Below are 12,012 nucleotides of genomic sequence, written 5' to 3'. Positions count from 1 at the left end.
TCAATTTGCATCTTTTCATCTTCCACTTCTCTATTTAACCTGGTCAATCTTTCTTCTATCATTTTAAACATATGAAATATAGTTAAAATAACTGTTTTAATATTCTTGTCTACTGCTTCTATTATCTATGTCATTTCTCAGGTTTTATATTTATTCCTTTTTCCCCACATTGTCCATCCTAATTCCCGCTTCTTTGCATAATTGGAAATTTTTTATTGGGTGGTAGACCTTGAGTTAGGCAAAGATTACTTAGGTAAGATACTTAAAAACATGATCCATAAAAGAAAAAATTGATAAATTGGATTTCATTAAAATTAAAAATTCCTAAACTTTGAAAAGATACTTCAAAAAATGAAAAGATAAGCCACAGACTGAGAGAAAATATTTGCCTAGTTTTTCAATAAAAATCTTCAAACATCAGTAATTAAAAAACAACTAATTAAAAATAAGACATTCTTTTAAAAATATATAACTCCACTACAATTATGGGAAAGCACTGAAAAAAACCAATTTGAGGAACATTCTACAAAATGACTGACTAGGTTCTTCAAATATGTCAAAGTTATCAAAAACAAGGAAAAAATGAGGAACTATTATAGATTGAAAGAGACTAAAGAGAATAAAAAACTATATGCAATGTGGAATTCTGAATAGGATCCTGGAACAGATAAAGGACATTGGTGGAAAATTTGGAAAAGTTCAAAAAAAGGTGTGTAGTTTAGTTAATAATACTGTACCAATGTTAATTTCCTGTTATGGATAATTATACTATGTTTATGAAAGATGTTGACATTAAGAGGGGCAGACTGAGGGATAGAAGGGAACTCTTTGTACTTATTTTGCAATTTTTCTGTAAGTCTGAAATTATTTCAAATGATAAAAGCTTAAATCTTAAAAAACAGGGAAAATTGAATAGATGCTTTACTAATGAAGATATAAGGATATAAAATGAACACATGAAAAGATGTTCAACATCATTATTCATTTGGGGAATGCAAATATAAAGCAGAATGAAATATCATGACATACTTATTTGAAAGACTGAATCCTGAGAAAACCTCACAGTGCCAAGTGCTAGAGAAGATGCAGAGCAACTGGAACTCGCATATCTTGCTAGGTGAACTACAAAATAGTACAAACTCTTTGGAAAACTATTTGGCAGTTTCTTATAAAGTTAAATATACACTTGCTGTATGACTGAGCAATTCCACTACTAGGTATTTACATAAGAAAAAACGAAGAGTTATGTTCACACAAAATCTTTTAGGCAAATGTTAATAGGAGTTGGGGAAGTAACAATTTAGACACTGGCCACAGCAGGGAAGTGGTTCTCAAACTTGAGCCTGTATCAGAATCAGCTGGAGGGCTTGTTAAACCACAGATTACTGTATCCTACCCCTCAGAGTTCCTGATTCAGTATGTCTGGGATGGGGCCCAAGAATTTGCATTTTTAACAAGTTCCCAGATGATGCTGAAATTACTGATACAGGGACCGGACTTGGAGAAGCACTGAACCAGGTCAAAGTCCTGAGGCAGAAACATGGCTGGAGTATGTGAGGATGCTAGGTGGCCAGTGTGGCTTGAGAAGCCCAACTGAGGGGGGAGAAGTCAGATGTAAAATCAGAGAGGAAACTAGAGGCAAGGTCAAGCAGGATAATTTATGTTCTTAAAAGCACTATGGGTTTTACTCTGTGTGAGGTGGAGAGTTTGAGCAGAAGTGGTTACATTTTTTTAACAAGGTCACTCTGGTGACTGCATTGACAATAGGCTATAAGGGTGCAATGGTGGAAACAATGGTGAAACAAATTAGGAGGTCATTTTGTACTAATCAGGCTGAGAGATGATGGTGACTTAGACCAGTGTGGTAGCAGTGGAAGTCATAAAAATTGGCCGTATTCTGGAAGTAATCTGAAATTAGAGCTGGCAGAATTTATTGGCAGATTGAAAGTGAAATCTAAGTGAAAGAAAGGAGTCAAGGATGAACCTGAGACATTTTGTATGAGCAAAGGGAAGAATAGAGTTGCCATTAACTGAGGTGGGAATCTTCAGACAGGACAAGTTTTTATTAGTGGTGACTAGAGGAAGTGTCATAGAAGGTGTTCAAATTTGAAGGAAGATAAAAAAGCAGGTATCAATCTCAATGTCTATCGATAGAAGAATAATTACATTTTGATAATTTATAGGTATGTTTATACTATGATATAAAATTAGGCAGTTAAAAAAAGTAGATTTTTATTACCTACAACATCCAAGAACATATTTTTATATGCAAAAAGCAAATTTATGAAAACTAAGCAAAAATATTGCAATTTGTATATAAAAAATGTATATATGAATGTATATATAAAAGTAAAAAAAGATATACAATTAGCTGTTAACTCTGATTACCCTTGGAGAGGGAGTGAAGCTTTCCCTCACTATGGAATTGGATTGCAATAGTTTTTGGCATAAAAATATAGCTCATGTTTTGGTTTCATAAACTCTTTAAATTTTTATAAATGTTTAATTAGTTTTTTAAAATAATAGGTTTGGTAATTATAGGCAGAGAATTTATGACCAATCTTGCTATTTATTTGGTTACAAACTCTTGTATTGATTTTATTTTGTCAGCTTGGTGTATCCATCCATTTATGAAGTAGCTGGATTAAAAACTATAACAATGAATTACTATTATCCAATCTTGCTATTTCTAGAATCTTTACAAATGCTAGACAGGAGATGTTTCTGTCTCTGCAAATATTCCATTTCAACGCCTGACGATGTGCTCTGTGAAGACTCATTAGGAGGGGATTTTTAGACCTGACAAGCTATGGGCCAGAGGGAGAACTTTCAAGGTAAAATGAAAACTGAATCATGTTTAGTCAATACTCAGAAGTTTTATATTTATTTGAACCATAACTTTCTTTATCACACTATCAGTTTTCTACTTACCTGTGAAATGTATAATTAAAATCTGAATTTTCTGGTGTACCCCATTTATTCCCATATAAATATGAGTTAAGAACCTCACAACCTGGATTAAGCTGCATCACAGAATGATAACTTCACTGAGGACATCACCATCTCTATCATGAAGCTTTAAAAAAGTTAGAATTTGACCCACCACTTTCAGAGGTGTTTCAACACTGAACTAGTGGCAATGACAAAGATCTAGAATTATTGCTCATTGTTTTCTAACTGATTTCCCCTGGTAATTTGAGCAACCTGTTCTCCTCTCCTGCTTCTTATTTTTCACCCGCATATCTTATTTTTTTCCCTGTGGATCACTCCTGCACCCTAACAGCTTGGAACAGGGGAATGATATCCAAGTCTTTTATCCTGGGATTCTTGACTCAGTGAGAGTAGCTCAAGCCTATGGGATCATCTGCAGGCGACTCTGAATCTCTTTCATCAATGCATTAATGAAATCCTGAAAGTCAAATATTAATTTGTTATCAACACTTAGTATCTTATTATGAATTACATAACAGTTAGTTGGCTTCTCCACTGAGTCCATGGGTCTCAGGAAAGGAAGATCACCCAACAAAATTATGCTGAAGAATTTCTGTCTAAGATACACTAGAGCAGCGGTCAGCGAATTGAGGCTGGAGGGCCAAATCTTTCCTGCTGCCTGTTTTTATAAATAAAGTCCTATTGGAACACAGCCACACTCATTCATTTACATATTGTCTATGGTCGCTTTCTGATTACCATGTCAGAGTTGACTATTTGGCACTTTATAGAAAAAATTTGCCAACCCCAGTCCTAGAAAATTGGAAGAAAGATCATCATTACTATGCAACTTCAGGCCGGAGGAAACATTGTGAGATGTGCAAAGGTACACTTTATATGTGAAATGGTAATAGTAATGGCTGTCCTACTGGGGTCGTGTGAGGGTCAAATGAGATAGTATATGGTAACATGCTTTATAAGTGAAAAGTGATAAATAATGTGGCATTTGTTGCAAACCTAGTTTTAGATCTGTCTGTACAATCCAATGAGAATAATAAAATACAAAATAATAATTTTTTAAAAAATTTATGTTTCAATTCACTCTTAATTTGTATTTGCCAATATTCAGTGGAGGGGTACAGCAGCCCAGGGAAAGGCGTTAGGGCCAGGAGAGTGTGAGCCAAGCATTCATGAGAGGGGCAACCTGGCCTGTTATGTAGAAAGCCAGGCAAGGTGAAGAAAGCATTCATGAAGGGCCCGGCCCAGTGGCGCAGCAGTTAAGCGGGTGTGCTCCACTTCGGCTGCCTGGGCTTCGCAGGTTTGGATCCCAGGCGCGCACCGACGCACTGCTTGTCAAGCCATGCTGTGGCGGCGTCCCATATAAAGTGGAGGAAGATGGGCACGGATGTTAGCTCAGGGCCAACCTTCCTCAGCAAAAAAAGAGGATTGGCATCGGATGTTAGCTCAGGGCTAGTCTTCCTCACAAAAAAAAAAAAAGCATTCATGAAGACAGGTGATCCAACAAGAGAAGTTATGGCCCAGTAGGGATGAAGAGCTCTTCAACCCATCTATGTGTCTCAGTTGTAATGCTGGTGATGTGAGGCAGGTGTCCATGCACAATGGTAGGGTGAGAACCTTCAGACAAGATTGTAGTTAGCGTCAGTCTCCAGCAGCTGCAGGTGAGATGGGTGACTCTGGGTCAGGGTTTCTCATGAATTTCCAGTCAAATGTTGGCCGGGGATTTAATCACCTGAAGGCTTGCCTGGTGCTGAAGGATATGATTCCAAATTCAGTCACAGCTATTGGAAGGAATCCTCAGATCCTCGCCAAGTGGCATCTCCATAGAATTGCTCACAGTATGGTTGGTGGCTTTCCCTAAGCAAATGATCAGACAGAGAGAGAAAGAGAGACTAAGACAGAAGCCACAGTGTCTATTATAACCTCATCTCAAAGGTGACGCACCATCACTTCTGCCATATCCTGTTGATCACACAGACCAACTCTGTTACAGTGTGGGAGAGGAGTTTATACCAGGAAGCAGGGATTGGGAATTATTAAAAACTCATCCTGGAGGTTGGCTACGCTAGGTACAAACAGTCTCAGATTGCAGCTCTAAGAAAAGGTCAGCCAGGCCAGAGCAAATACGGCCGTTAGAGGAGTCCTGCCTTGAGCAGAAGTGGGCCACCTGTAGGGCTACATTTGGGGAAATTTGTGATGCAGGGATAGATAACTACTTCATTGCCTGATCCTCCTTTTCCTCTCTTCTTTCACATGTTTCAGACCTGCATCAAAATCTAAAAGCTCCCCCTGCCTACTCTTGCTCTCTCTTCTTTATAGTCCACAGACATTTTCGCCACAAATCTCTTCCACTTACAGTTCTTGATGTATGCTTCCCTGAAGACTCAAACTGACACATACATACAGCAAAAATGGACAGAACACAAGTAGAGACAGATAAATCCACATCATACTGGGATATAGTAAACAAATGTTTTGAATTAAATGGTAGAACAAGCAGATAGAAAACAACTAAGAATATAGATCTGAACGACATTGTTATTAGCTCTTCCCTATATGACATATGGAGAATATCGCACAAAACAAATACAGACCATATACTTTTTTCCCTACAAACAAGGAACACTGAGAAAACTTTGTCATGCGTTGGGCTATAAAGCATTCCTTAATAAATTTCAAAAGATTAAAATCACGCCTAAAATACGCTAAAAATTTAGCTCAATGAAATTCAGCTAAAAATTATTAATAAAAAGATAACTGGAATCACCTTACATGTTTAGAAATCAAATGATGCATAGTTGTAATCTTTTTTTATTAACAGCTTTATTGAGACATATTTCATGTGCTATATAATTCATCCATTGAAAGAGTACAATTCAGTGGATTTTAGTACATTAACAGATTTGTGCAACCATCAGCACAATCAATTTTAGAACATTTTCATTATTACTTAAAGAAATCTCATACTCCATAACTGTGGCTGTGGGCTGGAAGATATGAGGGCTGGCCTGGCATCTTTCTCTCTCTCTCTCTCTTTCTCTCTGTCTCAACCCCCACCCACCCCCCTCCCCACACACATACACTTCTGGTCTCTCCACATGTCCTATTGGAGCTTCCTTATAACAGGACAGGCTCAGGATAGTTGAACTTCTTACTTAGAGGCTCAGGGATCTGCAGGACAAAGTGAAAGCTTTTAGTCATATTAAAGGCTTGGCCCAAATGTGTATAACTTCATTTCCATTGTACTCTACTGAACAAAACAATCATAGACAAGCCCAGATTCAAGGGAAGGAGAAATAGACTCCATCTCCTAACAAATAGACTCCAAACCCATAAAAGGATCTTCAAATAACTTGGGACCATTTTTGATTTTCCACACTCATCGTCTTAAGTGATATTGTTTGGTTGTTTAGTCGTTGTTGTGATGGTGGTAGTTTTTGTTTCTTGCAACGTGATTCATTTTTCATGGACACCCCTATCAGGTTTTTTAATGAGCACATTTTCATGTACCTGTTGGCCATTTGGACATCTTCTTTGGGAAAATGTCTATTAAGATCCTATGCCCATTTTTAAATTGGATTGTTTGCTTTCTTGTTATTGAGTTGTATGAGTTCTTTATTTATTATATCTTTGGATATTAACCCCTTGTCAGATATATGATTTGCAAATATTTTCTCCCATGCAGTAGGTTGACTTTTCATTTTGTTGATGATTTCCTTTGTTGTGCAGAAGCTTTCAGTTTGGTGTAGTGCCACTTGTTTGTTTTTGCTTTTGTTGCTTATGCTTTTGGTGTCAAATCCAAAAAGTCATCAACAAGACCAATGTCAAGGAGATTACCAGCTATGTTTTCTTCTAGGAATTTTACAATTTTAGGTCTTATGTTCAAGTCTTAAATCCATTTTGGGTTAATTTTTTTTTTAACTTTTTTTTAATTTTTAATTTTTTTTTTTTTGTGAGGAAAATCAGCCCTGAGCTAACATCCATGCTAATCCTCCTCTTTTTGCTGAGGAAGACCAGCTCTGAGCTAACATCTATTGCCAATCCTCCTCCTTTTTTCCCCCAAAGCCCCAGTGGATGGTTGTATGTCATAGTTGCACATCCTTCTCGTTGCTGTATGTGGGACGCGGCCTCAGCATGGCCAGAGAAGCAGTGTGTCGGTGCACGCCCGGGATCCGAACCCGGGCCACCAGTAGCAGAGCACGCGCACTTAACCGCTAAGCCACAGGGCCGGCCCCCATTTTGGGTTAATTTTGGTGCATGGTGTAAGATAGCGGTCCATTTTCGGTCTTTTGCATATGGCTGTTGAATTTTCCCAGCACCAAATATTGAAGAGACTATCCTTTCGCCATTGTATATTCTTGGTACCTTTGTCATAAATTAGTAGACCATGTATACATGCGTTTATTTTGGGGCTCTCTATTCTGTTCCATCAATGTATGCATCTGTTTTTAGGCCAATACCATACTATTTTGATTACTATAGCTTTGTAATAGAGTTTGAAATCAGGAATTGTGATGCCTCCTGCTTTGTTCTTCTTTCTCAAGATTGCTTTGACTATTTGTGGTCTTCTCTGGTTCCATACAAATTTTAGTATTGTTTGTTCCATTTCTGTGAAAAATGCCATTGGAATTTTGATAGGGATTGCATTGATTACATTGTATGTTGCTTTGGGTAGTATGGCTATTTTAACAATATTAATTCTTCCAATCCATGAGTACAAAATATCTTTCCATTTATTTGTGTCTTCAATTTCTTTCATCAGTGCCTTACAGTTTTCATTGTGCAAGTCTTTCACCTCCTAAGTTAAATTTATTCCTAAGTATTTTATTATTTTTGATGCAATTGTAAATGGGGTTGTTTTCTTAATTTCTCTTTCTGAAAGTTCATTATTAGTGTATAGAAACACAACAGATTTCTGTATATTGATTTTTTTATCCTGCAACTTGACTGAATTTTCTTGTTAGTTCTAACAGGTTTTTGGTGGAGCCTTTAGGATTTTCTATATATAATGTCATGTCATCTGCAAATATTGAGTTTTACTTTTTCCTTTCTGATTTGGATGCTTTTTTCTTTCTTCACTTCACAGAATGATTTTGAGATTCATCTGTGTTGTTACATGTAATAGTAGTTTGCTCATTTTTATTACTGAGTAGAATTTCACTGTATGGATATACTACATTTGGTTTACCATGCTCTCTTGATTATAGTAACTTTATAGTAACTTGATTAAGTCTTGAAATCAGGGAGAAGTCCTCCAACTTGTTCTTTCTTAAATTTTCTTTGAATAATCTAGGTCCTTTGCCTTTCATATAAATTATATTATAGGCTTGTCAACTTCTGCCAAAAAGTCTGCTGGAATTTTTACTGTGATTGCATTGAATATATAGAAAAATCAGAGGAAAATCGACATTTTAACAATACTGAGGTGATGTCAGCATCAAGTTGGTGTAAGATGTCTGTCCTTTTTGTCCCCCTTCTTAACAACTAAAAATCGGCATCCTTCTAGAAACAGAAATACCACTGGGGGAGTTGTAGGATCCAGTACCATATGCCAAGGGCCCTGGGAGAAGTCTCGCTCACATGTGCATCTGGTAACAGGTTTACACACCTCCATAGGGCTGCAGAACTAGCAGGAGCCAGCGCACCAGCCCCAACCCCTCTCAGCCGCGGTGGAGGAAACCTGCGCAATGTTGACTTGGGCAGGCACCCGAGGATGAGAAAGACTTTGTAGAAGTCCAGCCATTCAGAAGGGAGATTTCAGCACACCCGTTGGAAAAACGAAATATATGAGTTTAGACAGATTGAAGAGGGTAAGAGTTTGCCAGTGCTGTCTCTGTGCTGAATTGTATATTTAGAATTTTATTAAGAGGGTAGAACTCACATTAAGCGTTCTTACCACAATAAAATAAAATTTCAATAAATCAATATATAAAACTTGATTTTGTTCACATATGCAAGATTTGGTAAGTCGTGTTATAACTCTAGCTACAACAGCTGTCAAAATCTTTTGTTAAAAAATGTTTTTCCCCCAAATTTTGAAAACTATTCCAGCGGGTCGTACTCACTGTTTTAAGGTAAATGCACATGTTCATGAGTTAAAGTGCTCCTACCCAAGTGCTGGGGAAAGATTTGATGATAGCTAGAGTCTGGAACACTCAGAGAATGAGGATGTGGGGAGGTAGAATGAGGACGTGGACAGCGAATAAGGATGTGTGAGGACATGGGGAGGCAGAGTTCCAGAAGCTAATGAATCAAAGAGAATGACTCTCTGAGGATGTTTTGGAATGATATCCTTTTGTGAGTTGACTGCTTATGCAATATTTGCCTTGCCATTTGGCAAATATGAGAGTTCACTGTAAATGCAACCACTATACACTTTTTAGGAAAGGTCACCCAAAACACACCCATGTACACCATATATATATATAAACAATGAGAGAGAGAAGGAAAAAGAGAATTAATTTTTTCATTTACCTTCCAGAAAGCAGAAAGCATGTATATTTAGTGACAGTGAGTATGACTCTTTCTACATTATAAAGTTTATTTATTATACTTCAAAATTAATATATTTATATGTGAAGTTTATTTCTACCTTAGGTAAAGTATAATTCTCCATTAAAATTTACAACTTTGATTATATTGTAAATAAAGATTTTTTTCTAGGAAGTTTATTCCCCTTTTTCTACTTCTTTGGGGTCTTGATTTCAGGGAATTTGAAAAAAGGAAAGAATAAGCAATGTCTTGAATGTGCAACAGGAGCAGACCACATTGCCAATGGGCTCTATCTCCTCAGTGATGCAATTTCTAATTTGAAATGAAATCTACGTGATTCTCAAATCAGTATTGTTGATGGCACTCTAATTAGAATCTCTATGGGAAATGGCAAGCAGGTTGAAAATATATTCAGTATTTATTAACAATGTTATGTGCAGTCTTTTGGAAAAATTCACTTATTTTAGTAATTCAAATAACATTAATGGATGCTTGCGGAGTTTATAGTTATCAAACAAGGCCAGATTGGTAGTTTTGAGCAGATTAGGTCCCTCACAGTTCACAAATTCTAGTATCATATGAACATTTATTCTCTTTTGCTCTGCCATTCTCACCCCTACTTGCTACCTTTTCTTCTGCTTTCTCTCCTAGTCGAAATCTGAGGGCTTTGAATTGAGCTTTTTATAGTCTTTGGTCAAAAGACTCTACAGTCTTTGGTCAAAATGACATACACTAATGTTGGTCCTTTAGGGAAAGTCCTAAGGAGCCTCTGATGAGATTCATACAGCTAGTGAGAATGAATTTTATTATTTAATTGTTGATGAAAAGATCAAGGAGAGATAGCTGGCTCTTAGGAATAATAGTGGAGTCAGTTATTTTTAATTTCAATTTAGCTCTTCTTTAGAAGGTCTGGAGCTATTGCAAAGAGACTTATTGGATCTGAAGATGCTACTACTAATAATAATATTAATTTTCATTTATTGAGCAGCAAATGCCTAGGGAGCCAGGGACTGAGCAAGATGCTCTGTTACTATCTTGTTACCCAGTCATCTTTCTATTTAACTAGGTCTAAAGCTTCAGCTTACCTATGGGATTTTAAGGGCAAGCACATAGGCCCTGAGTAGACCAGAAGTAGAAGGGACTGAGAAGTGCCTGGGCAGGAGAGGTAGGAAAGCAAGTAGAAGGAGCTGTTATTGCTGAAGGATCACTAGGTTGTTAGCACCTTGAAGGCAGAGAACATTCCATTCCTTTGTATCCCTCAGGCTCAACTTTTTCTTGTTGAATGAGTGTGTCAAGGTTAGAGCTGAAGACTGCGGCCATGGAAACTACAGGATACTTTGGATATGCAAACGAAAAGTCTGCAACTTTAAAAAAATTTGGGGGCTGGAAATGGGAGACAGTGGAGCATTTCCAAGGTGGAGGTGAGAGGAGGGGTTGTGTTAGTGCAGGCATCCCTTAGGAATAACATCCATTAGGGAGAGGGGAAGAGTTGGTGTAGATCTTTGCACTAGGAATGGAGAGGAATCAGGACACCTGTAATTTTGAAATAGAGCAGTGGTCACTGATTAAGCAGTATGCATCAAGTGTAGTACAGTGAGTGAACAAAAGGGCATTTAATAGGTCATCTTTGAATCTAAACTTTTCCTCTATTGTCAATGTTTGTGTAACATTTGGTCTACATTTTTGAGGTGATTAAAGGAAGTTCTCACATACAAAACAGACAGTAAATCATGGACTGCCTTGTTTTATTATTAACAATTTCAATAAAGATCAGTCCAGGTGTTAATTCTCTTTCCTTTTTCCAACAGATGGTGTATCAGTTTCTTAGGACTGTCATAGCAAAGTATCACAAACTGGGTGGCTTAAAATAACCAAAAATTATACCAGTTCTGGAAGCTATAAGTCTGAAATCAAGGTGTTTGAAGGGCCATGCTCCCTCTGAAACCTGTAGGGGAACCTTCATTGCCTCTTCCTAACATCTAGTGACTTGCCAGCGATCTGTGCCATTCCTGAGCTTGCAGCTGTGGTTCCAATCTCTGCCTTCGTCATCACATGGCATTCTCCCTGTGCGTCTTCACATGGCCGTCTTCTTATTAGTACACAATCATATAGGATTAGGGGCTCATTCTACTCCAGTATTACTTCATCTTAATTTACATAATCTTAATTTAACTTAAATAACCTGCCATAACCCTCTTTCCAAATGCAGTGACATTCTAAGGTACTGAGTGTTACAACTTCAACATATCTTTTTGGGGGCAAGGAGCAGCAGAGAGACACAGTTCAACCCATAACAGTTATTAAATGGCAGCCCTGACATCAAGTCTACAAGGGTAGGTTGACAGACAAAAGGACCTTTGAAAAAATAGAATCATGTACGCAACTGAAAGGAAATGACCAGAATAACAGAAGTGTTGTAAAACCGTCTAACAGATAAGGCAATAAGACACAGGGAAAACCAGAGGATAAGGTGACGAATGGAAAATCTGTGAAGCAAATAGCAAGGCAGCCAATAACAAGACTTTACATTGTAACATTTACTGCATTATGCTAATAACTTTTCCCCCTAGT

Source organism: Diceros bicornis, chromosome 6 (genome assembly GCF_020826845.1).
Source record: "Diceros bicornis minor isolate mBicDic1 chromosome 6, mDicBic1.mat.cur, whole genome shotgun sequence".
NCBI classification, from domain to species: Eukaryota; Metazoa; Chordata; class Mammalia; order Perissodactyla; family Rhinocerotidae; genus Diceros; species Diceros bicornis.
Note: the sequence above shows the minus strand (reverse complement) of the source record.